The sequence below is a fragment of the Nomia melanderi genome, unplaced genomic scaffold (assembly GCF_051020985.1).
Source record: "Nomia melanderi isolate GNS246 unplaced genomic scaffold, iyNomMela1 scaffold0084, whole genome shotgun sequence".
Lineage (NCBI taxonomy): Eukaryota > Metazoa > Arthropoda > Insecta > Hymenoptera > Halictidae > Nomia > Nomia melanderi.
In genome coordinates, this window is record NW_027475199.1 from 87501 (window position 1) to 95000 (window position 7500).

Genomic DNA, 7500 nt, shown 5'->3' on the forward strand with positions numbered 1-7500 from the left:
ACACGTATTAATTGTCCTACCACATTCATAATTTTCTTTCTCACATACTCAAGATGCACTCTAAAATTCATTCGCTCAGACATACACACACCAAGATATCGCACACACGTAACATACTTCATACATTTATCATTCACACGTACATTCGGGCATCGACTTATGGCCAATTTACCTTTCATAAGCATACACACACTCTTTCGCTCAGAGACACTCACGCCAACTTTCATACCCCAATCACTCACAATTTTCATCCATTCTGTTCCCTTTCGCTCTAAATCCATTCGGTTCCGTCCTTTCACAATCATAACCAAATCATCTGCATACGCTACACATTCACACCCACACTCACTCAGTGTCCACAGGAGGTCATCCATAAGTAGGTTCCATATGAATGGACCACTTATGGACCCCTGTGGGCACCCACGTTCTACATTCTTCCATACACACTCATTCACTCCCTCCATACAAACAATACGATCCGAAAAATAATCCATCCATAACCCAATTTCCTCGCATCCAATCACATTCAACTTCTCAATCACACTCTTCCATTCCAAATTATCGAACGCACCCTGAAAGTCCACAAACACTCCAAGAACATATTTCCATTCACTCAGCTCCACATATTCTCGGACTTTCAGCCACGCACTCTCGGTGGACCGACCCCTCCTAAACCCGTGCTGGGCCTCATTCATTCTCACATTCATACGACGCTCCACACGATTCACCATCATACATTCCAACACTTTGCCCAGCACGGGCAACAAACAAATCGGTCTATACGACCTTGGGTCGGTACGCACCTTATCGGGGGACTTCAACAAGACTACCACACGCGCTCTCTTCCACTCACGCGGGAAAGAGTTTGTCCTCAAGCACGCATCAAACATTCTTTTCAGCCACTCAGGAATCACACACCATACACGCTTAACCATTTCAGCAGTCACACCATCGAGGCCAGGTGCCTTTCCTACTTTCATTCTCTTAACAGCACACTCAATCTCACTCCATTCAAACTCCTTATCATCCACACTCTCTATTTGCACACACTCATTCACACACCTATCACCCCTCTGTGTAGCCGGGAAGAGGGTGTCCAGCAGGACATTCGCACTCTCATTCCATGTATCCGTCATTCTTCCATTCACATTCATTGTACACAATCTCTCATTCCCTTTCTTGCCACGACAAATCTTATACACTGATCCCCATGGGTCCACATTGCTCCATTTACTCACGAACTGTTTCCAGTTCGTCTCTTTCGTTCTACAAATCATTCTCTTATATTCATTCAATCTTCTCTTATACTCATCCTGCATCACGCTAACATTCTCTCTTCTCTTTCTCGCTCTTTGGAATTTCTTCCGCAGTTTCCTTACATTCCTCTTCATTCGTTCTAACTCTTTCGTCCACCATGCAGGCTTCCTTTCATTCCCTTTCTTCAATTCTTTCATTCTCCTTTCATTCGCAATGTGGATCCATGAGGTCACGGCATTCACCAATTCATCCGCGCTCGCACTCTCACTCACATTTATTCCATTCATTACCGCACATTCTTTCACTTCACTCATATACGCATCCCAGTCAACACCCCTGCTGGACCACCTCCTGCCGGCCACTGAAACACTCTCTCTCACATTCGCACATCTAATCCTTACACTAATCACGTTGTGATCACTCACACCCCATTCATTCTTAACTTCCCATTCAAACTGGCACCCGGCCCACGCATCGTTGGCCAGAGTGACATCAATGTCACTCTGGCCATGCACACTCGAAAACGTATAACATTCACTCGGTTCATTCAGCACATTCATTCCATTCCCAATTATCCATTCTTCCATCATCTCACCACGCATCACACTCTCTCTTGAATGCAGGTCACCCTTGCTAAACCACAAGGGCGACACTGCATTCGCATCCATACCTATAAGCAAACTCTTTCCCCTCAGTCTCACACGCACACGCTCCAGATAGGCCAGGTACGGTTCCAGGTCCTGGCCGTACCTACAATACACGGACACAACATACATCTCGCCAAAGTCCCCCTTCATCCACATACACACTCCATGCTCGTCAGTGAGCTCACTGACGAGCATGGATTCCATTCTCTCATCATTCACTACCACGACGGCCTTTTTGTGGCCCACATCTGACGCATACACATTCATACTTAAGGGCAAGCCCTTAACACATCCATCCACTGCTACATACGGCTCTTGTATGATAGCCACACTCACTCTCTTCTCAATCATCAACACACCCAAATCACACATAACCGCATACGCTCGTTGACAATTACACTGGATCGTATTTATCACACACTCAGCCATTATTCCATGCTAATCCTCGCACGCTCACGCTCAACCATACGCTTGTACTCGGGACACTCTAAGGACGTCACCGAATGGTCACATTTATTCCCTCGCAACTTGCAGTTTCTGCAACATTCGCTCTTCTTACATGCACTCTTCATGTGGCCTGCGTCGCCACATCTCTGACACAAACTCTCCTTTTCCTTGCATTCCTTGGCCATATGCCCGAATGCACCACATTTGTGACATCTCAACACACTCACAAATTCACGCAACTTACACGCACGCCATCTCACATACATACGTCCTTCATTCATCATCTTGTTATACATTCGCACACTCATTTCAATCACGACATTACCCACACTCGCATCTTTTTTATTTGTACGGCTTACAACACGCACACGCTCAGCAAATTCTTTCTCACTCACACATTCACTCAAATTCTTCTCATACAGTTCCTTTAACAACTCATCACTCGGTATTTCACACGGCACATCATATACTATCACTTTCGCACCAATTTTCCTCGGTTCTTCAACTTTCATTCCGATAGACTCAAATTGCTTACATTCACGCATAATCTTGACCTCTTTCTCACTAACCGTCTCGACGGCTATCCCACCACTCCTTGTCTTTCTCACCGCTTTCACACGCACATTCAACTTCTTGCTCACTTCATTCAAAACTCTTTCTTTCACTTGGTCGCTACTAAGCTTTAGGCTCTCGTCCTTTGGCTTAATAACGACCGCATATTTCTTCTCACTCACTCTCATCACCGGCACATTCACACCAGATTTCACATTAACACTACTCTTTGCATTCACTCCAGCAACACTCGCGAAACTCCTTCCACTCACACACACACTCTGGACGGGCACAGATTCATTCTTCTTACATTCATCCAATCTTCCTTTTAGACGCTCATTCTCACACATTAATCTGACTAAACACTGCTCATACTCACTAACACAATTCAGTACAGTCTCACTCACACCTTTCAACACACGACTTCCCTCAGCAAACAAACATTTACGTAGACGTTCACCTATCTCTTTCATACACACAATCTCACTTTTCTCATTCACACAATCATTTTCACGAACAATCGTCATTGCACTCGCACTCATTTCTTTTGAAACATTCAGTCTTCCACGCTCACATTCATTCTCACAGTCACTCAACTCACGTTCACTCATGCTCACCTCACCTTCGTCGCCATCGCGACGCGTACGTTTCGAGCTCGTGCTCGAGTCACGGCTCCCAGCACGTCTCTTCACACTCACACTTCTGCTCCTGGAGGTGCTGGGAGCCAGTGCTTCCGCAGAGGAGCTAGTTGCGCGACTAGCCCTCTGCGTCGCAACCTTTTCCTTCTCCTTCCGCTTTCCTCCATCTCCCTTCTCTCCTTTCTCCACCTTATCCCCTTTATCCCCCTTAGCCCCAATGTTTTTAATATTTTTGCGATCCATAACTGGTCCCACGAGAAGGGTCGGTTTATCGTCACCCCCCGGCTTACGCCCTAACCGGGGGGAAGGCTGCTACGCTTGGGGGGCGCCAGGTGCCCCAAGGGTGGCCGCTAGGGACCGGTGCACCCACCGGCCACGTATCCACAGTGTTAGTGCAAGGCGGATACGCGCCCTTCGCCGCGCGCCATAGCTTGAGCAAGGGATTTATTATAGAGGTTTATCTCCTCGCGGCCCAGCCGGTTAAGGCAAGACCCCCGGCCGGTCTGTCGCGCGTACCACCGGGACAGAGGGTTATTAGGCCCCCTGGCCCGGTGGGTCGTTGCTAACGACAGCCGGTTACGGTATGCGAGTGCTCGGGAACCCCGGGAGCGCAAAATCCCGAACCGCCATCTACCGGCGGCCCCTGGGGGGAGTAGATAGGGACAGAAGGTATTTCGCTACCCTGAAGTAGGGCATGCCGCACCTCGAGATTAAACTCATATCGGCATGTGACAAGTCACAACGAGAAGCCTGATGGGCCTCCACTTCCTTGGCGGAACCCTCGCCAAGGGAGCAACGTACAGCCGGCGCCTGTACGATGCCTGTGTTTGGAATAACCTCTCCTTCACCCGCAGGATCATCAGAAGAGAAGACCGCCCCTCGCGGGGCGCGACTCATTTAGCCGCCCTGTCCGGCAATAACCGTCGAGACGGAATATTACCGTCCAGGACGTTACCAGCGGGGACCACGAGGAGGCTGAGTCGCATTCGGTCTCTAGCGGGCTTACAGGACAAGCTTCTGTAAGAGTTTTGATCGCAACAAGTTGCGATCACACCCTCCCGACACATAACTTCCGTGAGGTCGTTATGCCCGCGCCGTCGTTCGGGTGGAGTTTCACCATCTTTCGGTTTCTTAGTCCCCGTAGTCTGTCTTGGAGACTAGGGTCTCTATTGCCTTTTTATAGGCGGGACACTCATCCTTTCTGGATGAGTGATTATGCGGTCTCTTGGCCCTCTTGCAATTTATGCACGAGGGCTTGTCTTCTTTATTTGGGCAGTCTTTGTAACTGTGTCCTTCCTTGGCACAATGCCCGCAGGTGTCCACCGTCGCCCGGCAGTGTTTGGCTATGTGGCCAAACGCCTGGCAGCGGAAACACCTGCCTGCCACGACGTAATCACGTACGCGACAGGCGTGCCATCCAAGGAACAGTCTACCTTTGTTTAGTATTGCCTCTCTTGTTTTGGGTGATGTTTCCACCACCCAATTTTTCCCTTTAGCTGTTTTGAACAGCGGTTTTATGTCTTCTATAGCCTCTGTGGGCAAGTCATCATTTTGTGACTTAAGAGCTGCAAGCAGCTCTTCTTTGCTCTGGTCCGGTACGCTGTACAGGACCAGCTTTGGCTTTTTCTTAGTAGGGACTGTCACCTTCAGTCCCTTTTCGTTCGCTTTTCCGCTCTTCATGAGCTTCTGGAGGTCATCCTTTGTCGCCGTCTCGACGAGGATGCCTCCTTTGTCAATATTTCTTACGGCTTTAACCCTCAACCTGTCACGGTTGGGGTCAAAGCACTGCTGCAAAGCAACTTTCGTTGCTTTGCTGTCCTTGTTCCCTTCATCCTTAAGGTACACGGCGACGACGTGTCGCACCGCGCCCTTAGGTTTCGCTATAGTCTTTTTGGCCGCAGCCGCGTACGACTGGGCCATCGGTTTCTTTGCCTGTTTCCTCTCTGTTTTCTTAACTTCGGGAGCATGTTGCTTCCGAAGTTTAGCGAGTTCCTCTTTGAGGTTCTCGTTTTCCTTCTTTAGGTCGACGTTTGCCTTCGTCAGTTCATCTGTTTTCTCTTCGAGATGATCTATTTGGTATTTTAGATCATCAATCTTTTCCTTTCGTATCCGTTTCTGATCATTTTCCCAATCGTATAACTTTTGGGCCTTTATAAGTTCTTTTTCAAAGCGACCTTGGTTAAGGCCAGCTAGTTCGAACTGCTCTTCCAGTTCGGATGCGACCGTCCAACATATCTCGAAGAAGTCCTTGATATATGGGCGTCCCACTTTCTTCACTTCTTTACCGCTGGGATCCCCCTTGGGGGTCTCCCGTTGCGGGGAGGGGAGTGCAGGCGAAGATTCCGTTGCCGGTTTCTTCGTCGGGCACTCCTTCTCCGATTCGCTCCCTTTTTCGCTATCGCTATTGTGAAGGCAGCGTTTCCTGCCTTTCACATTCTCCTCTACTGTATCAATATCAATCGTGTTTTCAAGGAGCACGTATGCTTCCTTTACACTAGCACTAGCGCCACTCTCGCTAGTGCTCTCCTCCTTTCTACTTTGGTTTTTGTTTTGTTTTGTCTTAGATTTTGCCATATTTTTCCCACGAGTTGGGACGAATTGAAGTCACCCTCCCGGGTGACGCCCTTTCCAGGAGGGAAGGCTGAATACAACGAGGTTCGCCAGGTGCCTCGAGGTTGGCCGCTAAGGGTTGGTGCACCCACCAACCACGGACCATCGCAAGGACGGCCCGCACCCCTTCGCCGCGCACCATAACTTAAGGTTTCGGATTTATTAGAGAGGTTTATCTCCTCGTGGACCGGCCGGTTAAGGCAAGCCCCCCGACCGGTTATGCTTCGCGTACCACTGGGTGGATGTCCCCAGTGGGTCGTTGCTAGACATACCGGCTACGGTATTTGACGACTCCGCGGTCCGTACGGTAGAAAATACCGCCTGGACGCTCGCAGGAGAGTCGCGCCAGAGCCTCGTTGGCAAACTCGAAAGTTTCCCAGGGTACACCACGTGGAGGAGAGGTTGGCTGTGCCAGAATGAAGCTGTGCACCTGTATACCCCAGTAGATAGGGACAGAGGGAATCTCGTTAATCCATTCATGCGCGTCACTAATTAGATGACGAGGCATTTGGCTACCTTAAGAGAGTCATAGTTACTCCCGCCGTTTACCCGCGCTTTTTTGAATTTCTTCACGTTGACATTCAGAGCACTGGGCAGAAATCACATTGCGTCAACACCCGCGGGGGCCATCGCAATGCTTTGTTTTAATTAGACAGTCGGATTCCCCTAGTCCGTGCCAGTTCTGAGCTGAGCGTTGAATGGCGGCCGAAGAGGACGAACGCTACGCGAAAGCCTCGCAGCAAGGAAGATCCGCGGGAGGCCAAGGCTCGGGACCGAGCTCGGATCCCTGCACGTTGCCGTACATGTTCACCTCGCCCAGGCCCGGCACGTCAGCCAGACCCGCTTCCCGACCAAGCCCGACACGCCCCGCTCCTCAGAGCCAATCCTTATTCCGAAGTTACGGATCCAATTTGCCGACTTCCCTTACCTACATTAATCTATCGACTAGAGGCTCTTTACCTTGGAGACCTGCTGCGGATATGGGTACGAACCGGCGCGACACCTCCACGTGGCCCTCTCCTGGATTTTCAAGGTCCGAGGGGAAGATCCGGACACCGCCGCAACTGCGGTGCTCTTCGCGTTCCAAACCCTATCTCCCTGCTAGAGGTTTCCAGGGAACTCGAACGCTTATACAGAAAAGAAAACTCTCCCCGGATCTCCCGACGGCGTCTCCAGGTCATTTTGGGTTACCCCGACGAACACTCTTACGAGGGCCCGAATGGTATGCGGTTCCGCTGCCGGGTTCCGGAATAGAAACCGGATTCCCTTTCGCCCGATGGGTGTGTACTTTTTGTCTCTCTCTCTCGTATTGATCGTGTATAAAATAAAAAAACACCTCATCTACATAG

General features: G+C 49.8%; 1 pseudogene; it reads right to left on the reverse strand.

Annotated features, from left to right (window-relative positions):
• Positions 1-6539: 6539 nt before the first annotated feature.
• Positions 6540-7500, reverse strand: part of LOC143175437 (large subunit ribosomal RNA) — a 2884-nt pseudogene continuing 1923 nt past the window's right edge.